The sequence below is a fragment of the Aquarana catesbeiana genome, linkage group LG11 (genome assembly GCF_042186555.1).
Source record: "Aquarana catesbeiana isolate 2022-GZ linkage group LG11, ASM4218655v1, whole genome shotgun sequence".
Taxonomy (NCBI): Eukaryota; Metazoa; Chordata; class Amphibia; order Anura; family Ranidae; genus Aquarana; species Aquarana catesbeiana.
Genome location: NC_133334.1, coordinates 269181508 through 269208357, shown reverse-complemented (window position 1 = coordinate 269208357; position 26850 = coordinate 269181508). Strand labels below are relative to the sequence as shown.

The 26850-nt window shown below is 43.9% G+C and overlaps 1 protein-coding gene across 3 annotated transcripts in view; it reads right to left on the bottom strand.

Moving 5' to 3' along the window:
• Positions 1 to 26850, bottom strand: part of ZNF536 (zinc finger protein 536) — a 556044-nt gene that overhangs the window by 330087 nt on the left and 199107 nt on the right. For all 3 annotated transcript variants that reach the window (XM_073605824.1, XM_073605822.1, XM_073605823.1), the window contains one exon: positions 3416 to 3471. The gene's annotated coding sequence lies outside the window, so the exon portion shown is untranslated. The remainder of the gene's footprint in view (positions 1 to 3415; positions 3472 to 26850) is intronic.

Below are 26850 nucleotides of genomic sequence, written 5' to 3'. Positions count from 1 at the left end.
CTATCTATCTATCTATCTATCTATCTATCTATCTATCTATCTATCTATCTATCTATCTATCTATCTCTATCTATCTATCTATCTATCTATCTATCTATCTATCTATCTATCTATCTATCTATCTATCCTATATGGCCAAAATTGTTGCGTTTAATTGTTTAATTGTTTGTGATATTGCTACAGCATACATAGACATTGTTTGCTTCTAACCACCAGGGAACAGTTCAGGTAAGTTCCTTTTCTGTTCCAGCATTACTGTGTCCCAGTGAAAAGCGAGCTCCTTAAAGACATGGCAAGCCCCTGACTTCAACCCCACTGAACGCTTTTGGGATGAATTGAAATGCTGATGGTGAGCTAGGTCTTCTCCTCCAACATCAGTACCTGATCCCCCCAAATGTTCTTTTGAATGAATGGGTGCAAATTCCCACAGACACACTCCAAGATCTTAAGGGAGGCCTTCCCACAAGAGTGGAGGTTGTTATAGCCTCAACGGGGGGGACCAACTCCATATTAATGCCCATGGTTTTTGTAATAGGATGTCATACAAGCTCAAATGGGTGTGGGGGGCAGGTTGCAAACATCTGACCTATCTATCTATCTATCTATCTATCTATCTATCTATCTATCTATCTATCTATCTATCTCTAATCTATACTAAATCGCCAATTGTATGCTTCCAACCTTCAGAGAACAGTTTGGGTAAGCTCCTTTTCTCTTTCAGCATTACTATGTTCCAGTGGAAAGCCAGCTCCGTAATGACATGGTTTGACTAGTTTGGTGTGGAGGAACTAGAGTGGTCTGAACACAGCCATGACCTCAATCAGCATGACTGTGCCCCTGTGTAAAAAGCCAACTCCATAAAGACATGGTTTGCCCAGTTTGGTGTGGAGGAATTCGAGAGCCCTTCACAAAGCTCTTGACCTCAACCTTATTGAACCCCTTTGGGATGAATTGAAACGCTGATTGTGAACCAGGTCTTCTCCTCCAACATCAGTACCCGACTCCCCCCAAATGTTCTTTTGGCTGAATGGGCACAAAATACCACATACACACTCCAAAATCTTGAAGAAAGCCTACCCACAAGAGTGGAGGTTGTTATAGTCTCAAAGGGGGGCAAACTCCATAATAATGCTCATGCTTTTTGTAACAGGATGTCATACAAGTTTAAATGGGTGTCAGGGTCAGGTTGCAAGCATTTGAGATTTGACCTATCTATCTATCTATCTATCTATCTATCTATCTATCTATCTATCTATCTATCTATCTATCTATCTATCTATCTATCTCCAAGCTACACTATATGACAAAAAAGGTTGCGTTCAAGTGTTTCCAGTGATATTGCTGCAACATACATAGACATTTTAGACAACTGTATGCTTACAACCTTCGGAGAACAGTTTGGGTAAGCGAATGTTCTGTTCCAGCATTACTGTGTTCCAGTGGAAAGCAAGCTCCATAAAGACATGGTTTGACCAGTTTGGCGTGGAGGAACATGAGTGGTCTAAACACAGCCATGACTTCAATCAGCATGGCTGTGCCACTGTGTAAAAATCCAACTCCATAAATACATAGTTTGACCAATTTGGTATGGAGGAACTTGAGTGGTCTAAACACAGCCATGACCTCAATCAGCATGGCTGTGCCACGGTGTAAAAAGCCAACTCCATAATGACATGGTTTGACCAGTTTGGTATGGAGGAACTTGAGTGGTCTAAACACATCCATGACCTCAATCAGCATGGTTGTGCTACTGTGTAAAAAAGCCAACTCCATAAAGACATGGTTTGACCAGTTTGGTATGGAGGAACTTGAGTGGTCTAAACACAGCCATGACCTCAATCAGCATGGCTGTGCCACTGTGTAAAAAGCCAACTCCATAAGGACATGGTTTGACCAGTTTGGTATGGAGGAACTAGAGTGGTCTAAACACATCCATGATCTCAATCAGCATGACTGTGCCACTGCGTAAAAAAGCCAAATCCATAAAGACATGGTTTGACCAGTTTGGTATGGAGGAACTTGAGTGGTCTAAACACAGCCATGACCTCAATCAGCATGGCTGTGCTACTGTGTAAAAAGTCAACTCCATAAAGACGTGGTTTGACCAGTTTGGTATGGAGAAACTCGAGTGGTCTAAACACAGCCTTGACCTCAATCAACATGGCTGAGCCCCTGTGTAAAAAGCCAACTCCATAAAGACCTGGTTTGCCCAGTTTGGTGTAGAGGAATTTGAGTGCCCTTGAGGGCTCACATTGCCGATTGTGAACGAGGGCTCCTTCAACATCAGTACCTGACACCCCCCCCCCCCCCCATGTTCTTTTCGCTTCATGGTCACAAATTCCCAACAACACACCAGCATCATAAGCCTTCCCAGAAGAGTGGAGGCTGTTGTAGACACACAGGAAGGGGAATCCAAAACTGCCTAATAATGGTTTTGAAATGGGATGTCCAACTAGCTCATACAGATGAGATAGTCAGGTGTCCATGAACGTTTGGCTATATAGTGTATGTAATATGGAAACATATTAAATATGTAATATAAAAGTTACTATAGAGATAACTTTAGGGCAAATAATAATTACATTTATGTGCACACTAAAGCCACGTACACACGAGCGATATGTCCGACAGAAAAAGTCAGACGGAAGCTTTTCATCGTCTATTCCGATCGTGTGTATGCCTCATCGGACTTTTCTTCTCGAAAATTCTGACGGACCTCGAAATGGAACATGTTCTAAATATTTCCGACGGAACCAATTCCTATCAGGAAAACCGCTCGTCTGTATGCTGTTCCAACGAACCAAAAACGACGCATGCTCTGAAGCAAGTACGAGACGGAAGCTATTGGCTACTGGCTATTGAACTTCCTTTTTCTAGTACCTTCCTACGCGTTGTACGTCACCGCGTTCTGGACGGTCGGGCTTTGGTGTGACCGTGTGTAGGCAAGACCGCTTGAGCGGAATTCCGCCGGAGTTCCGTCGGAGAAACCTTCGGAGTTTATTCCGACGGCAAAACCGGTCGTGTGTACGCGCCATAACACATTACATTTCCCTATAACAGTAATTACAGATGAAGGTTTCCCGTAGAACTCTCGCCCTATAACACTGGGTTCTCACAAAAACCAGAAACATCTAAAATCATCAAATATCCATTCATGTAAAACACAGAGAGACAGGTTGATGATGCCCGATTTTTAAAACTAAAGAGTTTTTTCTTGATTTATACATTTTGTTAACTGCATCAATTTAATGAACTTCTCTTTTTTTTTTTCCCTAACATTTTTCCTTTACATTTTTTGGAATCCAGATAGTGGAATTGAGACTGTGATTAATCTGTTGTCATTCATATGACCGTGAATGGACAATACTTTTCTTTGTTTTCATTATGTTGATCTTTGAAAGGTCAAGTTTCCTACCTCAAACATTCCAACAGTTGCTTAGACTGTGCTCGGGGATTTTGTGTGCGCTGTCCCTACAAAAGAAAAAAAGAAAAAAAAAAATCTTAAAATATTTGTGAACATACTTGAATTTATTTGTGTAAATCAAAAAGCACTGCAAGTGAAAACAATTGTAGTGAGGGGTGGAAATTAAAATGTTACAGAGATAAAATGTCACTTTTCACAATTTAAAAAAAAAAAAAAAATGTATATGAGAATTACGTTAGAAAAATGCGTGGATTTGGAGTGAAAGTTGTTTTTAAAATCATTTAAATATTTGTTAATAATTTATTTTGTGTGGGTACTATATTACCGAAAGTATTGGGACACTGCCTTTACCTGCCTGCCCACGCACATGAACTTTAATGGCATCCCAGTCTTATGCCCCGTACACACTGTTAGATTTTCCGATGGAAAATGTGTGATAGGACCTTGTTGTCGGAAATTCCGACCGTGTGTGGGCTCCATCACACATTTTCCATCGGAATTTCCGACACACAAAGTTTGAGAGCAGGCTATAAAATTTTCCGATCGTGTGTACACAAATCCGACGCACAAAGTGCCACACATGCTCAGAATAAATTAAGAGATGAAAGCTATTGGCTACTGCCCCGTTTATAGTCCCGACGTACGTGTTTTACATCACCGCGTTCAGAATGATCGGATTTTCCGACAACTTTGTGTGATCACCATACCAAGACATTTTGGACAATTTCATGCTCCCAACTTGTGGGAACAGTTTGGGGATGGCCCCTTCCTGTTCCAACATGACTGCACACCAGTGCACAAAGCAAGATCCATAAAGACATGGATGAGCGAGTTTGGGGTGGAGGAACTTGACTGGCCTGCACAGAGTGCTGACCTCATCCCAACAGCACACCTTTGGGATGAATTAGAGAGGAGACTGCGAGGCAGGCCTTCTCGTCCAACATCAGTGCCTGACCTCACAAATGCGCTTCTGGAAGAATGGTCAAACATTCCCATAGACACACTCCTAAACCTTGTGGACGGCCTTCCCAGAAGAGTTGAAGCTGTTATAGTTGTAAAGGGTGGGCCAACTCAATATTGAACCCTACGGACTAAGACTGGGATGCCATTAAAGTTCATGTGCGTGTAAAGGCGGGCGTCCCAATACTTTTGGTAATGATTGAGTTGACATGATAGACATGAACAATAAAATATATAATATTTAATATATAATATATATATATATATATATATATATATATATATATATATATATATATATATATAAATAAATAAATAGATTAAAAAATATATATATATACACACACATACACACACACACATTTTTTTTATATATTTACTATTAAAAAATAAAATAAATAAATATATATCTATATATATATCTATATATATATAGATATATGTGTATATATATATATATGAATACATGAGATAGATACATACACATATATTACTTTTTCTTTTTTTATTGTACACAGATATACAGTATATACTGTATATATAAATATAAACAACACATTACAAATATTATTACCCATATATTATAATATATCAGAATATATTTGCACTATTTTACCAGCCAAAAGAAAAAAAAAAAAAAAAAAAAGATTTGTCATTTTGGTGACAGACAGGACATTCAGATCTGTGACCTCATTTTCCTGCAGTGCAGTTAGGTGATATGGCCTGGCCACTGACCCGCCCCCTGCCAGTTAATTGGACAATGAAAAAGCAGAGCACCCCAGTAGTTCTTATTACGCTGCCAACTCTGCGCGCCTCCTCCTGTTTGCTGGCTCCTCACGTTAGACTGACAGCACCGTGTAATGCAACAAAGTCTAGTCGGCTTACAGGAGGGCCAACTTCTACCCACTGTCTAAGGAATAGATCGGTACAGATCACTCACTGTGTTCATACAGAACTGAAGCATAGTAAACTGTGTTATATACACACACACACGCGGATGTGTGTTGGAGCTTTGGGGTGCACACACCTATGCTTACTATATGACTATTACAGACCTTACAGGAAATCAATGTCTCCTTAATTAAATACGCAGCAGGCACGATATATGGATCTGCCCATCCTGCTGATTAAAAAAGCTCTGAGTTCATGAGGTCATGTAACCAATGCTGGTCAGGTGGCCTCTGCCTAAGAACCACGGGGGATGGACATTCGGGCAGTTCTGGACAATTAGTGGCCCAACCAGGACAGTGATTCACCTCTGATCATGTGACCAGCGTCCTGGGAGTGGTCACATAACCAGGGAGCCCAGGCTGACTTTTCTTCATCCATGGATAGGTAGGAGCCATGTGCCTTCAACTTCAGACAACATGTCTGAAGTTGAATGCCCTTCAGAATTTAGGGGGGGCGGACATAGGAAGAGTGTCCCATCATTGGTATCAGTGGGAGGAATAGTGCCCCATCATTGGTATCAGTGGGAGGAATAGTGCCCCATCATTGGTATCAGTGGGAGGAATAGTGCCCCATCATTGGTATCAGTGGGAGGAATAGTGCTCCATCATTGGTATCAGTGGGAGGAATAGTGCCCCATCATTGGTATCAGTGGGAGGAATAGTGCCCCATCATTGGTATCAGTGGGAGGAATAGTGCCCCATCATTGGTATCAGTGGGAGGAATAGTGCCCCATCATTGGTATCAGTGGGAGGAATAGTGCCCCATCATTGGTATCAGTGGGAGGAATAGTGCCCCATCATTGGTATCAGTGGGAGGAATAGTGCCCCATCATTGGTATCAGTGGGAGGAATAGTGCCCCATCATTGGTATCAGTGGGAGGAATAGTGCTCCATCATTGGTATCAGTGGGAGGAATAGTGCCCCATCATTGGTATCAGTGGGAGGAATAGTGCCCCATCATTGGTATCAGTGGGAGGAATAGTGTCCCATCATTGGTATCAGTGGGAGGAATAGTGTCCCATCATTGGTATCAGTGGGAGGAATAGTGCCCCATCATTGGTATCAGTGGGAGGAATAGTGCCCCATCATTGGTATCAGTGGGAGGAATAGTGCCCCATCATTGGTATCAGTGGGAGGAATAGTGTCCCATCATTGGTATCAGTGGGAGGAATAGTGCCCCATCATTGGTATCAGTGGGAGGAATAGTGCTCCATCATTGGTATCAGTGGGAGGAATAGTGCTCCATCATTGGTATCAGTGTAAGTAATAGTGCCCCATCATTGGTATCAGTGGGAGGAATAGTGCCCCATCATTGGTATCAGTGGGAGGAATAGTGCCCCATCATTGGTATCAGTGGGAGGAATAGTGCTCCATCATTGGTGTCAGTGGAAGGAATAGTGCCCCATCATTGGTATCAGTGTAAGTAATAGTGCCCCATCATTGGTATCAGTGGGAGGAATAGTGCCCCATCATTGGTATCAGTGGGAGGAATAGTGCCCCATCATTGGTATCAGTGGGAGGAATAGTGCCCCATCATTGGTATCAGTGGGAGGAATAGTGCCCCATCATTGGTATCAGTGGGAGGAATAGTGCCCCATCATTGGTATCAGTGGGAGGAATAGTGCTCCATCATTGGTGTCAGTGGAAGGAATAGTGCCCCATCATTGGTATCAGTGTAAGTAATAGTGCCCCATCATTGGTATCAGTGGGAGGAATAGTGCCCCATCATTGGTATCAGTGGGAGTAATAGTGTCCCATCATTGGTATCAGTGGGAGGAATAGTGTCCCATCATTGGTATCAGTGGGAGGAATAGTGCCCCATCATTGGTATCAGTGGGAGGAATAGTGCTCCATCATTGGTGTCAGTGGAAGGAATAGTGCCCCATCATTGGTATCAGTGTAAGTAATAGTGCCCCATCATTGGTATCAGTGGGAGGAATAGTGCCCCATCATTGGTATCAGTGGGAGGAATAGTGTCCCATCATTGGTGTCAGTGGGAGGAATAGTGTCCCATTATTGGTATCAGTGGGAGGAATAGTGCTCCATCATTGGTATCAGTGGGAGGAATAGTGCCCCATCATTGGTATCAGTGGGAGGAATAGTGCCCCATCATTGGTATCAGTGGGAGGAATAGTGCCCCATCATTGGTATCAGTGGGAGTAATAGTGTCCCATCATTGGTATCAGTGGGAGGAATAGTGTCCCATCATTGGTATCAGTGGGAGGAATAGTGCCCCATCATTGGTATCAGTGGGAGGAATAGTGCCCCATCATTGGTATCAGTGGGAGGAATAGTGCCCCATCATTGGTATCAGTGGGAGGAATAGTGCCCCATCATTGGTATCAGTGGGAGGAATAATGTCCCATCATTGGTATCAGTGGGAGGAATAGTGCCCCATCATTGGTATCAGTGGGAGGAATAGTGCCCCATCATTGGTATCAGTGGGAGGAATAGTGCCCCATCATTGGTATCAGTGGGAGTAATAGTGTCCCATCATTGGTATCAGTGGGAGGAATAGTGTCCCATCATTGGTATCAGTGGGAGGAATAGTGCCCCATCATTGGTATCAGTGGGAGGAATAGTGCCCCATCATTGGTATCAGTGGGAGGAATAGTGCCCCATCATTGGTATCAGTGGGAGGAATAGTGCCCCATCATTGGTATCAGTGGGAGGAATAATGTCCCATCATTGGTATCAGTGGGAGGAATAGTGCCCCATCATTGGTATCAGTGGGAGGAATAGTGCCCCATCATTGGTATCAGTGGGAGGAATAGTGCCTCGTATATATCCCGTAGTTTGTAGACAATATAACTTTTGCGCAAACCAATCAATATACGCTTATTGGGATTTTTTGTTTACCAAAAATATTTAGCAGAATACATATTGGTCTAAATTTATGAAATTACATTTTTACAATTTTTTTTTTAATTGGATGTGTTTTATAGCAGAAAGTAAAAAATTATGTTTTTTTTTTTTTCAAAATCGTCTTTTTTTTTTTTTTTCATTTTTAGTGCAAAAAATAAAAGTGCAGTGGTGATCAAATACCACCAAAAGAAAGCTCTATTTGTGGGGGGGGGGGGGGGGGAAGGATATAAATGTAATTTATGGATAAAAAAAATAAATAAAAATAAATTAAAATTCCAGTATATATCCCATACGCAGTAGACGGTATAACTTTAGCGCAAACCAATCAATATATGCTTATTGGGATTTTTGTTTGACCAAAAAATATGTAGCAGAATACATATAGGTCTGAATTTATGAAGAAATTCAATTTTTTGATTTTTTTTTTAATTGGATACCTTTTTTAGCAGAAAATTAAAAAAAAAAAAAGTATTTTGTCTTTTTTTTTTTATTTTTGTTTATAGTGCAAAAAAAAAAAAAACGCAGAGGTGATCAAATACCACCATAAGAAAAAATGACATAAATTTTATTTGGCACGCCTGTGCAATTGTCAGTTAAAGTAACGCAGTTCCGTATCGCAAAAAAAAAAAATGGCCTGGTCGTGAAGGGGGGTAAATCTTCTGGAGGTCAAGTGGTTAAACTATTTTTTTTTTTTTTTTTAAATAAAAGAGTTCAGCTATACATGGAAATCACATGGCTTCTGTACAGATTATATACTTTGTATCAAAAACTATTTAGAAGGTTTTTTTTTTTTTTTTAAATATTCATTAAAAATATTGTATGTCTCGTGACTTTAATTAAATTTTTTTTTTTGTTCATATAAAAATGAAAGCATTATTCATCCTACAGGACACCATGAGAAAATAAGAGATGAATGCCGGGGGGGGGGGGGGGGGGGCAGTTTTGCCTCCATGGGCTGCTGATGGGTCTCCGCCATCTATTATCTGAGCCCTTGAACCCTGGCAAACAATGTGTTCATAGAGAGCAAGAATGGCTGGTCCTTAATTGTATGTATTTAGTCACGCAAACACGGCCGATGGTCTGAAAAACGCCAGATAGCCCGTTCTGAAGTGTTCAGTTTCACAAGCAGATGGTATTCTCTTACATTCTGCAGTATGGCGAGAAAAATCCCGAATGTAACTCGAATTAACCCACTGTGTGACCGGAGATGGGGAAAAAAAAAAAAAAAGTGGTGCATTTTGTCCTTTTAAAGCTGAACTCCAGCTAAATTCATCTCCATTTTACTTGGCTAAATGATTTTTTTGTATTTCTGTCCATCCAGTCCTGAGATTTACACAGCTCTGCCACGCAGCTCCGCCTGACCTTATTTTTAGCAGTTCAGTCACACTTGGGGCTCGTTCACATTTGCTTCAGTGTCGAAAGAGTGATCCATGTTCAGATCAGGGCCGGGACAAGGGGTGGGCAGGAGGGACAGCTGCCCTGGGCGCAATGGTGTTCTGTAGGGACGGGCGCACTTTCCTTCTGTTACAAGGCTGACAGGAGTAGTGACAACGGCATCACTACTCCTGTCAGCCCAGTGCTGGGAGCAGCAAGGGGTGGAGGAGAGAGCTGGGAGTGGAGGAGAGAGCCGGGACGTGGTGCAGGCTGTGTTCCCACTCCCCCTCCTCCCTCCTGACAGTGCAGCACTCCTGTATCCAGCAGAGGGCGGTGTTCACAGACACACAGGAGCTCTACTAGCAGGAGGGAGGAGGGGGTGAGAGCGCACAGCCCGCACCGCCGAGTGGAGAAGTGTTCGGGAGAGAGCTGGGAGTGGAGGAGAGAGCGGGGACGTGGTGCAGGCTGTGTTCTCACTCCCCCTCCTCCCTCCTGACGGTGCGGCACTCCTGTATCCAGCAGAGGGCGGTGTTCACCGACACACAGGAGCTGCACTAGCAGGGAAGAGGAGGGGGCGAGAGCGTACAGCCTGCACCGCCCAGTTGAGAAGTGTTCGGGAGAGAGCTGGGAGTGGAGGAGAGAGCCGGGACGTGGTGCAGGCTGTGTTCTCACTCCCCCTCCTCCCTCCTGACAGTGCAGCACTCCTGTATCCAGCACACAGTGGTGTTCACAGACACACAGGAGCTGCACTAGCAGGAGGGAGGAGGGGGTGAGAGCGCACAGCCCGCACCGCTGAGTGGAGAAGTGTTCAGGAGAGAGCTGGGAGTGGAGGAGAGAGCCGGGATGTGGTGCAGGCTGTGTTCTCACTCCCCCTCCTCCCTTCTGACAGTGCAGCACTCCTGTATCCAGCAGAGGGCGGTGTTCACAGACACAGAAGAGCTGTACTAGCAGGGGGGAGGAGGGGGGGTGAGAGCGCACAGCCCGCACTGCCAAGGCCATTAGTGTCCAGGAGAGAGCTATCGACACAAGCATGTGCCCAGTGTTAAAACTGAGCTGCACAGTGATTTTGACAAGCAAGCGACTGCTGGGAGTAGGATCCCCTAAGCTTGCACATCATGAATGGGGGGGGGGTGCAGGTTGGCATATTTGCCCTGGGCACTCGATGACCTTGTCCCGGCATTGGTTCAGATCACTCTTCAGAGAGCATTTGACTTGCCCCTTGATTAACCCAGATCTAGCGTTCAGGATCTCGCTTGGCGCTTGCTATGTCCGCTGAAAGTGACAGGAGGTATAATTCCTGCCTTGGCATAGCTGCTGCCTCTGCAGCTCAAAGGGAGTAGCATTTGGGGGTGCGGTAAAAGCATGGCTCGGCCACTGTGTTTTACTGCCCCTCAACCACTAATATGTACAAGCCCTTACTGGCCTTGTCCCTCCCTCCTTACTGTGAAAAGGAAAAGCAGCAGACTGATAAGGTCATCAGTCGTTCACTCTACTCTCTCCTCCTATCAGCATGTTCCTTGCTAGCAGGTGAACGAGGTAAGCACAACTGATTGGCTCCTTTGGCTGCATTCCTCCCCCCCAGTCTGAGCTCTGCCACAAGATGTCAAATGCAGGCAGATCAAAGCCTTAAAACGAAAGCGAGGGAGCATCAGCCTCATGCTCTACCATAAAAACGATTTATTTAGAATAAAGAGAATTCCAATATACTCCCAAAGGTAAGTGTAGACAGACACATCAATAGAATCCAGGAACCGATCCAATGGCAACACTCAAATGAGGACCATCAACTGGGAGTGTGGCTTATGCGTTTCAAGGGCAGAACCCTCTGGTAAAGAGGGCTCTGATAAAGAGGGCAGCTTACGCATTTTAAGGGCAGAACCCTCTGGTAAAAAGGGCTCCGATAAAGAGGGGAACTTACGCGTTTCAAGGGCAGAACCCTCTGGTAAAGAGGCTCTGATAAAGAGGGCAACGTACGCGTTTCAAGGGCAGTACCCTCTGATAAAGAGGGCAACGTACGCATTTCAAGGGCAGAATCCTCTGGTAAAGAGGCTCTGATAAAGAGGGCAACTTACGCGTTTCAAGGGCAGAACCATCTAGTAAAGAGGGCTCTGATAAAGAGGGAAGGTTACGCGTTTCAAGGGCAGAACCCTCTGGTAAATGTGCTTAAAGTGGTTGTAAAGGCAGAACGTTTTTTATCTTAATGCATTAAAGTGGAGTTCCACGGCGAGATCTCATTTTTCCAGAAGTGCATTTGTGCATTTGTGAGGTCAGGCACTGATGTTGACGAGAAGTCCTGGCTCGCATTCTCCGCTCAAATTCATCCCAAAGGTGTTCTATTGGGTCTTTATGGACCTTGCTTTGTGCACTGGACCAAACCAGGTGGAGGGGGGATTATGGTGTGTGAGGGGGGTGTGGAGGGGGGATTATGGTGGGAGGTTGTTTTTCAGGGGTTGGACTTGGCCCCTTAGTTCCAGTGAAGGGAACTCTTAAGGCGTCAGCATACCAAGACATTTTGCACAATTTCATGCTCTCAACTTTGTGGGAACAGTTTGGGGATGGACCCTTCCTGTTTCAACATGACTGCACACCAGTGCACAAAGCAAGGTCCATAAAGACATGGATGAGTGAGTTTGGGGTAGAGGAACTTGACTGGCCTGCACAGAGTCCTGATCTCAACTCACTAGAACGCCTTTGGGATGAATTAGAGCGGAGATTGCGAGCCAGGCCTTCTCGTCCAACATCAGTGCCTAACCTCACAAATGCACTTCTGGAATAATAGTCAAATGTTCGCAATCTCAGCTCTAATTCATCCCAAAGGTGTTCTATGTGGTTGAGGTCAGGACTCTGTGCAGGCCAGTCAAGTTCCTCCTAAGGGGCCAAGCCCAACCCCTGAAAAACAACCCCACACCGTAATCCCCTCTCCACCAAATGATTCGGACCAGAGCACAAAGCAAAGCATTTGTTTCCCCAACATTTGATATTCCTGATAAGTGCCTGCTGTACCACAGTGCACTGTGTGGTGGGAATGAGCCCCACACCCCTCGAGGAAGAGGGGGGGTTTAAATTGAGGAAATGAAGACCGGACAGCTGATATAAAAGGGGACTTGCACTTTAAATTCTCGGCGATGCACTTGGTGTGTCTGTGAGAAGCGGAGCGGGCAGAGGGGGGCCGAGGGGTCTGGAAGAATGCGCGGTTTATGCTAAATTTTCCCTGTCAATCAATTCTGTGTGTCTGTATGAAAGTGATGATCGCATCACCATGTTAGTCTGCCTGACTGGCTCGGCACAAAGAAGGTGGGAACATTTTCTCAAGCAGGGATGTCAGCACTTGAAAAAATCAATCACCATCTGTGCTGGATTTCTGTTGGGTGGGGGGTTGGAAAAAAAAAAAAAAAAAAACAAGCCCTGTTTAAGGAGATGCCAGAACAAAATAAGTTCAATGTTTGGAAATAAACCGATGGGGTCACAGTCAACTTCAAGGGGTGGCGGGGAGACGGCACGGGAGCCGTCTGTGTATTCCAATCTACGGCAACATGCTGGCAGCAGCGAGGTGACAATAGTCTCTGTTTCGTAAAGCGGATCTCCGGGCAAATAGGATTTGCATCCCTGTCCATCCAGTCCTGCAATTTGCACAGCTCTGCTCTGCAGCATATCCCTGACTGTTTTTCTCCTCTGCAGAAAGCATAGGCATATCTCCATTTCCTGATAGTACAGCTCAGTGACCAGACCTGAGTCTGCTGCCCTCCCCCCCAATTGTGTCTGTCTCATGCTGGCAGTCCATTAAAGGGTGCTATAGGGAAGAAAGTGTCATTTTGCACAGCAGAGTAGGGACTGGCCAGAGAAAGATCACTTTGAAGCAGTTGGCCAAAGAGGGATCACTTTGACACAGCTGGCCAGAGAAGGATCACTTTGACACAGTTGGCCAGTAAAGGATCACTTTGGCGCAGTAGGCCAGAGTGGGATCACTTTGACGCAGCTGGCCAGAGAGGGATCATTTTGATACAATTGGCTAGAGTGGGATCACTTTGATACAGTTGGCTAGAGTGGGATCACTTTGATACAGTTGGCTACAGTGGGATCACTTTGACACAGTTGGCTAGAGTGGGATCACTTTGACGCAGTTGGCCAGAGAAGGATCACTTTGACGCAGTTGGCCAGAGAAGGATCACTTTGACGCAGTAGGCCAGAGTGGGATCACTTTGATACAGTTGGCTAGAGTGGGATCACTTTGACGCAGTTGGCCAGAGAAGGATCACTTTGACACAGTTGGCCAGAGAGGGATCATTTTGACACAGTTGACCAGAGAAGGATCACTTTGACACAGTTGACCAGAGAAGGATCACTTTGACACAGTTGACCAGAGAAGGATCACTTTGGCGCAGTAGGCCAGAGTGGGATCACTTTGATACAGTTGGCTAGAGTGGGATCACTTTGACAGAGTTGGCCAGAGAAGGATCACCTTGACGCAGTTGGCCAGAGAAGGATCACTTTGACACAGTTGGCCAGAGAAGGGTCACTTTGACGCAGTTGGCCAGAGAAGGATCACTTTGACACAGTTGGCCAGAGAAGGATCACCTTGACGCAGTTGGCCAGAGAAGGATCATTTTGACACAGTTGGCCAGTAAAGGATCACTTTGACACAGTTGACCAGAGAAGGATCACTTTGACACAGTTGGCCAGAGTGGGATCACTTTGACACAGTTGGCCAGAGTGGGATCATTTTAACACGGTTGGCCAGAGAGGGATCACTTTGACACAGTTGGCCAGGCAAGGATCACTTTGATGCAGCTGGCCAGAGAGTGGTCACTTTGACGCAGTTGGTTGGAGAGCAATCACTTTGATACAGTTGGCCAGAGAGGGATCACATGGACACAGTTGGCCAGAGAGGGATCACTTTGACACAGTGGGCCAGGCAAGGATTATTTTGACGCAGTTGGCCAGACAAAGATCACTTTGATACAGTTGCACAGAGAGGGATCACTTTGACACATTTGGCCATAGAAGGAACATGTTAGTGCAATTGGCCAGAGAGGGATCACTTGGACACAATTGGCCAGACAGGGATCACTTTGACGCAGTTGACCAGAGAGAGATCAGTTTGACACAGTTGACCGGAGAAGGATCACTTTGACACAGTTGACCAGAGAAGGATCACATTGATACAGCTGGCCAGAGAAGGATCACTTTGACGCAGCTGGCCAGAGAGTGGTCACTTTGACACAGTTGGCCATAGAGGGATCACTTTGACGCAGTTGGCCAGACAACAGGGAAGGCAAAATATAAACATATTCTGTAAGTTTTAGTGGTCCTTTAAGTATAGATGATGGCCCGTCTTTCCCCTAAATTGGCCTGATCTACAGACCGAGCCCCCAGGATATAAGAGGGCCCGTTTCGCAAATTTACATGCTTGCATCCCAAAATACCTTTATAAATCGCGCTGTGAAGGCCGGCTCCCCGCCTCGCATCCACAGGCCCCCGTGATATATGGAATAATCTACGCCTGATAAAATATGCATATGTATTTATTTATAAACATAAATATATAATTACTTGGGTTATAACTGTATATTCAGCAGTTAGTTACAAGTGCACAAGCAACACATAAATTCTGCATTTAGTAAAAAGGAAGTAAAAAGAAAATATTAAAGAGTTAGTCCACCCAACTTGAAGTGGACCTAACATCTATTATATTTTGCCAAGTATTGTGTGGGTGTAACACTTGCAGGTATTTACTACCTCTCACAGAGATCACAGTTCTCCTCCTGACCATAGGTGCGTGCGCAGGGTGTGCCGGTTGTGCCTGAGCACACCCTAATCACCCTGTGCAGTGCCGATTTCCGCTGCTTCCTGGCAACCCTTGTCCCCCCCCCCCCCAGCAGTGCTGCCAGCTTCCCTTCTCTCCTGCTACTGCGGGGGGATGTTTTAGGATAGAGATCGGGGAAAAGGGACACTAAATATTTTATTTACTGGCCCCTTCCTTTTCTGAATGGACACAGTAAGTGATCTATAACAGTCGCTCCTGTGTTCATTCCTAACTGAGGCATAGTAAATTATGTTTACTATTATGTCTTGTCGTCTTGTCTCAGTGCCTGACCTTACACATGCGCTTCTGGAAGAATGGTCAAACATTCCCATAGACGCACTCCTAAACCTTGTGGACAGCCTTCCCCGGGGGCACCCGCGCGGGCGCGCCCCTGAGTCCCGCTGCTGTGTTCATTGACACAGACACAAACAGCAGGACTCAGCCCCGCCCCCCAGCATCACAGGATTTCATTGACAGCAGCAGGAGCTGCTATCAATCTGTCCAATGAGGCAAGAGACAACGCCTGTAGCTGCTGCCCTCGTGCACATTGCTGGATCAGGTTGAGCTCAGGTAAGAAAAAGGGGGGGGGGGGGTCTGCAGCACAGAAGGATTTTCACCTTAATCAATTAGGGTGAAAAACCTTGAAGCTTTACAACCCCTTTAAGTAGACCTGTTGATTTTCCCTACTCTGGCCGAACATAAGTTTACTTTAAATCAGCTCAGCGGACTGGCCCTTTAAACGATCGATCCTATTTTGCATGATGCTTTGCACAATGCTCGTCAATTAATCACCTGAAAGCTCGATAGAAACTCATAAAACCTGAACATTGCGAGAGATGAATTGATTTTTTTTTTTTTTTTGTGTGTGTGCGCTGCAGTCTTGCTCCTTTTCATCACAACAGTGTGAAAAATACCGGTAAAAAAATGTGCTGACACAGCAAAGCCATTCTATTCTTTACAAATATTTCCCTCTGTCCTATAGGGAGCCGGCGCCGTAGTGTGACCTACATTCTAGCACATATGAGGGGTGGGGGGGGGCTGCTGGGCAACAGGCAGGCAAGGGTGCGACTAGAGCCGGAATAGTCCATCCTGCTAGTCCAGGGGGCCGACCGTATGGCTGTCAGCCAATAGCATTCTGCAAAGAATTTTGGATAACATGAATACATATTCTGTTCAGGCATCAACGAATTGCTACAGAACCAAATATTATGCAACAGTTTCAAAGGTGTCCCTGTAAGCTCCCCACCATTTTTAGACTGCAACTTTACAACTTTAGTGACTTTTTTTTTTTTTTATAATGATTGCTAAGCTATGTGTGAAAACGGAGCTTGACCCACCCCCTTCCCCACTTTGTTGGTCAACAATAAAGCCAATAAATAGCCTTTAGTGACCAACATAGAGGTGCGGGAACAGGGTAGAGGTACCCACTACCCGCAACCAGTGGCGTTGCTAGGGGGTGGCTTTTGGGGCTATAGCCCCGAATCTGGGGCCCATAGCCCCGAGTCTCTGCAGGGGTCCCTGGGGACCCTGATGTAAGGGGGGGGCTCTCTGGGGACCCTGATGTAAGGGGGGCTCTCTGGGGACCCTGATGTAAGGGGGGCTCTCTGGGGACCCTGATGTAAGTGGGGGGCTCTCTGGGGACCCTGATGTAAGGGGGGCTCTCTGGGGACCCTGATGTAAGGGGGGCTCTCTGGGGACCCTGATGTAAGGGGGGCTCTCTGGGGACCCTGATGTAAGTGGGGGGCTCTCTGGGAATATATATATATACACACACACACGTATATTACTGTATATACATGTGTATGCCCGCCCAAGTGTATGACTTTCTTTACTACGCTGCTATGGGCTCTAGCCCCAGATCTTTTGTAGACCTAGCAACGCCCCTGCCCGCACTTTTGTTTTACACTACAGGGTACGGCAGGATTTGGGGATCTTGAAGAAAGCTGGGTGCTAAGCTAAACAAGGGCCTCTTATTTCAGTGAAATTTTGGTTTACGTTTAGTTTGTTTTACGGCCCAATAGTTTCCCGATAGTGATGGCGTGGCCATCTGCATTCTACACCAGGAGAGAGGGTGACAACACAGGGGCGCAATTGGAATGCATTCAAAGAAATCTTCATGAAAAAGTGCAAATATACAATAACATCAGCATTAATATCTTTCATGAAAATGTGCAAATAATCTTCAAAAATAAAGTGCAAAATACACCAAAGTGATAATTAGTGCAAAGATCCTGTCCAATCATAAAATTCAGATAAACATTTCATGAAGTAAAGTGCATGAGTAAAAAGCAAGGAAATCCAATTCATCCAAGTGTTTCCACCATCCACTGTGCGCCACTAGTTTGCCCCAGCCTCTCACCTCATGCGGAGACCCCTACAGGCCAAGTCAGGCCTCTATGTGGATGAAATGCTGAATCCACAGCGATCGATCAATTTCCAGGAATATCCAAGACAAGACGACACCAGTATAAGGATCGGTTTCCAGGCTCATCCCCTTTGATGAAGTCACGTGTTCAGTGACGCAACGTGTCAGGGAGGAGCCGGGTGTTGTCACTTCCGGTCGCGGCCGAGACTGGAAGTCCCCTTGTATGTGAAGCTGTATTGACTGAATTTAACTGTAAGTTACTACTTGTTTTTTAAATAAATTTCACTGGATTACTACACTATGGAGCCCCCCCCCCCTTTTATTGCATGTAAACTGCATTTGATGAGCCTGGAAACTGATCCTTATAACTGAATTTTATGATTCGACAAGACATTTGTACTAATTATCACTTTGGCGTATTTTGCACTTTATTTTTGAAGATTATTTGCACATTTTCATGAAAGATATTAATGCTGATGTTATTGTATATTTGCACTTTTTCATGAAGCTTTCCTTGAATATTGCACTTTATGCTTATTTATTATAGCTAGTACTGTTTATTAGCACCAAGTAAGCCCCACATTATTTTCTTTTACATATAGTTTAGTGCGGGAACACCTTTTATGCTGGCAGCTACTCATTAGCCTCCCCTTGTCCAGTGTTGGTTTGCGCATTAGTATCCTTATTTTACAATTGGAATACAGTTGTCTCCCTATAATTGGAAGTGTTCAAACAAGAACCCTAATGGCAGGATCACCAGGGATTATTTTAGGAATTATATGTGAACTTATATGAGATTTTTCTGATTGGGTTTGGATCCACTGGTTGATGTTTAACACTGGATGGGACTTTCCTCATTCTGAGAGGACGTCATATGACGTCCTCTCAGAAGGCAGGGCCGCGCAAGAGCATGGTCTGTCACCGGCTGTGTCCATAGGGCACAGCTCACTGCTCGTACCATGTGATTGCTGTGACCAATCAAAGCAGGTCACATGACAGTTGTAAACAGTGGATGGCTTCCTTTCATGCCATCCATTGTGTACAATTTGTGTTCCTAGCTGTGATTGGTCAATGTGATCAGATGGTACAGACAGGGCCAATCACAGCCCATCTGTACCATGCGATTACCCTGTTTCCCCGAAAATAAGACCTAGCGTGATTGTCGGTGATGGCTGCAATATAAGCCCTACCCCCCAAATAAGCCCTACCCTGTTTCCCCGAAAATAAGCCCTACCCTGAAAATAAGACCTACAAGGACTTTAACTAGGGCTTTTTTGGGGGGTAGGGCTTATATTGCAGCCATCACCGACAATCACGATAGGTCTTATTTTCGGGGAAACAGGATAGCTCTGGCCAATCACAGCTAATCCCCACAAAACAAACTTGAATGAACCTGTTTCATTCAGTAAAATGCTTGCTTATAGCAATGAATTTCACTGCTATAAGCAATCATAATGCGTAAAAAAAAGAAAAAAAAAAAAAAAAAGAAAAAACTTGATCACTTCCCCAGAGTAGTACAATGTCACTATGGTAACATTATATTGCTCTGGTCAAAGAGTATTAAAAAAAATTGTTAAAAAAAAAAAATATTTGGTGCACCACTGTTGGAAGGCAACATGATTTAATATCATATTTCTGGAGTTTCTTTCTGGTTGATACAACCAAGCTTGCCTTCCAACAACCACAGAGGGGGATATAGGAACTCCAATGGCAATAGCAGCGGCCGATACTGGAGTGGAGAGATATGTGAGGCACTGTCCTATGGAGGATTTCTAACAGTCTGTGAATTTCCTTTTGGAAGAATCCTTTCCTGATTAGGAAACAACTGAGAGTTTTTTCATTGTCGGGATGAATATCTTTTTTTTTTGCTATTTGAACAACAATTCTTAAACTTTGGATTTACCGGCCTATTGCCATTGGAGTTCCTATATGCCCCTCTCTGGTGTACCAAATATCTCCTGATGTCAATATCCCCCTGACATTTGAGCCGTCAATTTGAGGTGTATAGGAGATACATTGTTATTAGTGACCATGCATGCAGGACTTATCTCTCCTGAGGAAGCCATCGAATGGCGAAACATGTAGAGCAAGAAAATACTGCTGTTTATCTACTATATGGTTATTGTATGATGATATCCTGTTGATTTTTTCTATGTATAATAAGTTTGATATTTTTATATATCGGTTTTGATTTATTTATGGCACCCTAAAAATCCCACTATTTCCTTTTTACTACAATATTTCAATACAGGGCTGTAGTGCCTTTGACTATCCAACATCCAGCAATTATTATTATACTATCTGAATGGAGTTGCAGGTTCTCCCTGTGCTTGCGTGGCTTTCCTTCCAAACTCCAAATATATTGCTGTCTAAATTGACCCCTAGTATGTAAGATAGGAATCCTAGATTGTTAGCTCCTTGGGGCAGGGACTGATGTGTATGTAAAGTGCTATTTAAATGTCTGCAACTGATAAATAAACTTAATTGATCAAGATGCTACAAATGTGGCGAATATTTGATTCCTTAACAGCGGCATTGATTTTGAAATAAAAGTCACACTCAATCAATTCTGGGATCCAATGAATGATGGCTGGGGGGCGGGGGAGGGGAGCTGACCCTCCACTGGTGCAATGTACGAAGGCCTCCGACTGGTGACAAGGCAATCTTTTCCCAATCCCAATAAAAATGTAGCAAGACATGCCGACAATTACTGACCATGTAACACTTAACTGGTTTCCCCTAATTTATATAAATCTTCCCACAAAATCATCACGAGCCTTAAAGCGATATTAAGCCCGAAACCAAAAATGTTGTATATTGCAGCTTACCAATCATTAGATGTGATGGCTGCATTCATTTTCTTTTTTTTTTTTTAGGCTTTTCTCCTCTGTTTTCACAGTAACACTGCATTAGAGCGCCTCCACTCTAGATGAAGGAGCACAGGAGGCACCTTTGGACAGCAGGATTGTCAGTCTGGGGGGTGTCAAGTAATTATCAGACCATTGTTCATCATTTTTACTGACAGTCTACTGACTGGAATGGTAGCAGGTGATTGGAGAAAAGCCAATGTAGCACCAATATTTAAAAAGGGCCCAAAATACATCCCTGGGAATTACAGACCAGTTAGCCTAACATCAATAGTATGCAAGCTCTTGGAATCTAATCTATATACAAGATTTTAGTAATGAGAACGGTATCATTAGCAGTAATCAACATCACCTCAGGGCTGTGTAAATCTCAGGACTGGATGGACAGAAATACAACCCCTTTGGCAGGTAAAGCCGCTCCCATTGATGTATTTAGTGTGTATTTAGATAATGTCCTGGAGTTCAGCTTTAAATAATACTAAAATAAGTTGAACAAAGCCAATTTTCCTAACAATTCATTATTTAGAGGGCTCTTGACGTCATATATGCTGAAAAAGCTTAACATTTGTCAATCTTCTTGAAATAATTCATGAGCAAAAGTAAAAAGAAAAACAAAACGCATGCATAACATTAGGGCTGATCGAGGAATTGCTAATTTTGTCCTCCTAAAAGGTGTCATACTTTATAAGATTAGCGTCACAAATTGGTAACCTATTGCCGGCCCGCTTCTGCCTAAATACGCTTTGATGTGGAAATAATGGCTGTAATAGTGAAAATAAGTGAATGGGTGCAATGCATTTATCATTATTAAACTTATTACTGTAACATTTATTGTAATATTATGCTCCAGTCCCGCATATTTAGCCATCCCTGGGAACTTTTCCCTCCTGGCCATGGAAGAAAAGCGCTGCCTTAACCCCTGAGCTAAAAGACGGGGCTTCCATGTTTGCATGTTTATATTACATCCCCCACATACATTATTCTAATTTTATTTCATTGTTTCCAGCCGATGCACATGAGAGATCTGCCAACATATTTTAAATTGAAACTTCTTTTTAACCACGGAAAATTAAAAAGAGAAAAAAAAAGATAAAAAAGCCTCAGAGATGCTTCTCATGTTCTTTTTTTATTTTATTTTATTTTATATTTGTTTTAAAGACATGAAGCTTTTAATACTTTATTTTTTGTACTACTTTAATTTACACTAAATCTATCATTTTCCATGAATTTTACGTTAAGTGGCCTTGGAATAAATATAATAACATTTGAAAACATCTGACCATTACACCCACTCTAAGTGCCAAAGTGGATGACCCTCCAAATGATTGAGTTCAGGTGTTTCCAGTGATAAGTACTTTTAATGCTACAAAGATATTTTAAACAACTGTGTGCTTCCAATCTCATGGTAACAGTTTGGTGAAGGACCTTTTTTGTTCCAGCACGAATTGGGCACAAAAGCCAACTCCATAAAGACATGGTTTGATGAGTTTGGTGTGGAGGAACTTGCGTGTCCTGCACAGAGCTCTGACCTCAACCCTACTGAACCCTTTTTGGGTGAACTGCAAAGAAGCCAGGTCTTCTGGTCCAATGCCAGTACCTGACCTCTCAAATGCTCTTTTGGCTGAATGGGCACGAATTTCCACAGACATAGTCCAACACCTTTTGGAAAGCCTTCCTAGAATAGTGGAGGCTGTCATAACTGCAAAGAAGGAGCCAACTCCATATTAATGGCCATGAGTTTGAAATAGGATCTCCTGCAAGCCCAAATAGCTATGATGGTCAGGTGTCCACAAATGCTTGGCCATATAGTGTTAAAATGAGATCTTATTTTTTCTCCTCACCCCCATGTTCCGTTGACAGCATTAGAGTTCCTCTTTTTCTCAATAGCTAACATCACAGCCAACATGAGTCAGACGTGAGGCACAAAAACAAGTCCAGGATAGTTGACAGGAGTTTCCTTCAGGAAACGACCAAAAACCAATTTAATTTGCCCTCCTCATTGACTCCAGTGCATTTTGCCAACCAGGTAAAAGCCTGAAAAAGGGGTCTTGCGTGACCCCCAAAACATTGCTACAGTAAGCTGTGATGTGAACATATCAATAAACTTCTTGATGCTATTTCAAAGGTCCTTGGTGTGCTGGGCGAAAAGTACAAGAAAAACAGAAATGGAAGGCGTGCACACCTAGTGCATTACCAAAGATAATTTAATAATAAAAATATTTTATATAAAAGTGGGTACTCACAAAATGCAACTGACAAAAGGCCATAAAAACAATGCATGGACATGCACAGAACACGGGGTACAGCTCTGCTGGGGGAGAAGATGGCGGTGCTGGACCTGGTATATACAGTATATCCCAATATATCCCTTAATCTAGCTTCCATCCATGGGCGCATCAGAAGACAGAGGCCTGAACCCAAAAGAGGAGAGTGGAAGAAGAGGACAACGCTGGAACCACTGGGTGTGACCACACGCCTGAAGAAGGGGTCCTGCATGACCCTAATACGACAAAACAGAGCATTAGTCAAATCTATAAACTTCTTGATGCTATTTCAAAGGTCATTGGTGTTATATTCCTTAACCTAGCTTCCATTCATGGGTGCATCATCAGGAGGCAGAGGCCACATGCCTGCAGAAGGGGTCCTGCATGGCACCAAAACTATGCTGTGCTGTGATCACTTCAATAATCTTCTGGACGCTATTTCAAAGATCCTTGGTGTGCTGGTGAAGAAGATGGTGGCGCTGGACCCAGGCAGTAGAAGTAAAGAAGCAGAATGTACAAGACAACCCTGGAACCAGTGGGTGGGTGAGTATGTGATTTGAGGATAACACAGATTTACGTAAGAAGAAGAAGGATTTGAGGCTACACAGGACCCCTTCTTCAGGCTGTCCTCTATGCTGCGATACGATTGCACCGATAAACATTCTGGAAGCTATTTTTCAGAGATCCTTGGTGTGAAAAGATGACGGTGCTGGAACCAGATAGTGGGAATCAGATTGTAGAGGACAAAGCTGTATATGATTTGAGGGCAACACAGCATTGGGTAAGAGGTGGGTCAAAAATATACAGGGGGGAGGAGGGTGAAGTTCTCCTTTAATATAAAGGTACAGCTGTCCTCTTTTTAATGGGAAAAGGAAATTACTTTGAAGATAATAGAAAATGCACCAAGAACATATCATAGACGGAAAGTGTAAAAAGGGGCGTCTGGGCTTACAAAGAGACTACCGTATCAGCTGAAAAACAATACTTTGTACCTTATCAAATGTACACCTTGTTTAACGATCAACCCCTTCTGTCTGTTTCTCAGCATTGTAAGAAAAGCAGATGTCTTATTGAAAAGTGATAAAATGATGCTGTTAACTTGCCAAGCACAGCACAAAGCACAACCCTACTACCTTTCCAGCTACAACCCGCAAAAAGGTTTTTTTTTTTTTTTTATTTCATTTTTTTGTTTTTTTTTTCATTTTTCCTTCCTACCTGCGTGTTTCGATGCCAAGGCAGATGATTCTGATGTAGGCTGATCACCCATCACAGGGAAAAAAAAAAAACTCGCTTGCATACTGCGCCGATAACTTAAGATGAAAGCACACCAGAACAAAGGAAGCTCTGTATTGTGAAGATATGTTTAGATTCCCAAATATTTTATCACTCAACAAATAGAGATACCCATACTAATAATGACAAGGAACAGATGGAGGCCCACATTGTCTGCCGTACCATCGTGGAAAGGGAAAAAAAAAAAAAAAAGCTGATTTCAGCACATCAAGATTCATTTTCTTTCTGGGCGAAGAAAGTTAGGGAGGAGGATACGGAAGCGTTGTTCCGGATAGGATATAAGTTCTGGATTACCTGTCAAGGTTTGGCGTTGGCCTCTTGTATTATGGTCTGAGTTCTGAAATTAAGAGATTGAATGCCTAACTGGATGATTTTGAGTTTGCCAATGTGCATGAACAATTCCCTTTTTTTCCATTTTTTTCATCTTTTTCTCAACCTTTGTTCCATCTCAGTTCTGCTAACTGTCTCCTCTGTCAGCCAATTCCTGTCTCCAGATGCACATTATTGCTTGAAGTCAACTCCCCAGTAGTGACGATGGTGGACTATTCCTAGTCCATGGTGGTGACTATGTGTATACCAGCACATGCAGTCACCACCTAGGGGCCAATGTGGCAGGGTGTCAATGCAGCTCAAATTTGCAAATAGACCGAGCTTGGCCCCACCACCTTCCCCACTTCATTGGTCATTGAGGAGGTCATTTAGTGCCAACTGTAGGTGCCTTTTATTTCATCAAAACATATTTACTAATGTTGGTGTTGTTTGTTTGTTTGTTTCAGATAATTCAACAAATGCACATTATTGCTCTAAGCCAGCTCTCCAGTAGTGACAACGGTGGACCATCCCTGCATGGTCCCTGGTGGTGACTAGATGTGTACCGCTACATGTAGTCACCATCGGGGGGGCGGGATGTTGCAGGGTGCCAATGCAGCTCAATTATGTAAATAGACTGAGTTTGGCCCCCACGCCCTTTCCTACTCAATTGGTCAATGGAGAGGTCATTTAGTGCCAACAGGAAAATGCAGGAGTCAGGAGAAGGCACCAGCTTCCTGCACTTTTGCTTTGCATAAAAGATTGGGGGCTCTGAAAAAAGGCTGAACCCACACATGGTCAACTGTAGTTGCCCTTTATTTCATCAAAATATATTTACCAATGTTAAGTAGTTTTTTATGGTTCAACAAATGCACATTATGGCTCTAAGCCAGCTCTCCAGTAGTAACAACGGTGGACCATCCCTACATGGTCCCTGGTGGTGACTATATGTGTACCGGCACATGTAGTCACCACCAGAGGTAAGGTGTCAATGGAGCTCAAATATGCAAATAGACTGAGCTTGGCCCCACCCCCTTGCCCACTTCTTTGGTCAACAAGGATGTCATTTAGTGCCAACTAGGAGATGCAGGAGACAGGGGAAGGCACCAGCCTAAGAGAAAAGAAAGAAAACAGGGGCGCACCAGCCTTGTGCATTATCCTTAGATAGATTTTATTAGAAAAAAAATAGGAAACTACTCACAAACGTATGGAGGAAAACTTGTGATACAAATAGTCTCCAGATGATAGCCAGATCATAACGGAGGAGATTACAGGGGTCACTGCCGGCTGACGCGTTTCGAAGGATTGTCTTCTTCCTCAGAGCCCAGCCTCTTGCACCTTTGGTTTGCATAAAAGATTGGGGGCTCTGGAAGAAAGCCGAACCCACACATGGTCAACTGTAGGTTCCTTTTATTTCATCAAAATATATTTACCAATGTTGGAGTCGTTTTTTTTTCTGGTTCAACAGTTTCCTGATGGTGCCAACAGAGAACTGATGAGTGTCGGCAAGGCCACTTCCATTCTTCACCAGGGGATAGGGTGACAACACAGTAGCATAACAGGGAGACAGTTGTCACCGTATAACAGGAAATGCCTGAACAAGGACCTTCAATTGGGAAGGGCAAACCTCTAGTGGACTATAAAGGCAGACAGCTGGTTGTCATTTTAGGCGCTTTCTATGATAGTAGAAGTTTCTCCAACATGTTTCAGGATGACTAGATTCCCTTCATCAGAGCTTTACTATAATGAAACCACTGGTGTATGGACATGAATCTTCTGGGCATGATGGAAGATGGATGGGTGGGAACTTTTTAAAAACTAAACCAGCTGCTGACAAGATCTTTGCTGATAATCACCACCATTAAAGCGTTACTAAACCCAGGAGCCTGCATTAACTATATCTGGTCTCCCACAGTACACAGAACACGGAAATTCAATTATTTTTACTGTACTGCATGTACAGACTGATTTTACTGTTGTGGATTTAGTAACACTTTAAAGGTCCAGTAAATTTCTAGTCCAATGTTTTCTATCTCAAGTCCTGATGAAGGGGGTGTTTTTGGACCCCCAAAACATGTTGGATACTTTTTCAATTGTCCACTCGACCCTTACTGGAATAAAGCCGCATCTAGACCTTTCAGCAGTGGGGTGGTGCTTCAATTCACATTTCTGTTACATTACACTACAAGCCAAGGCAAATTGTGGAGATCCTCTGGGGTGGAGAAGCTGTCTGCCTGGGAACCAGATCACCTACATCAGTGATATGCAATTAGCGGACCTCCAGCTGTTGCAAAACTACAAATCCCATCATGCCTCTGCCTCTGGGTGTCATGCTTGTGGCTGCCAGAGTCTTGCTATGCCCCATGGGAATTGTAG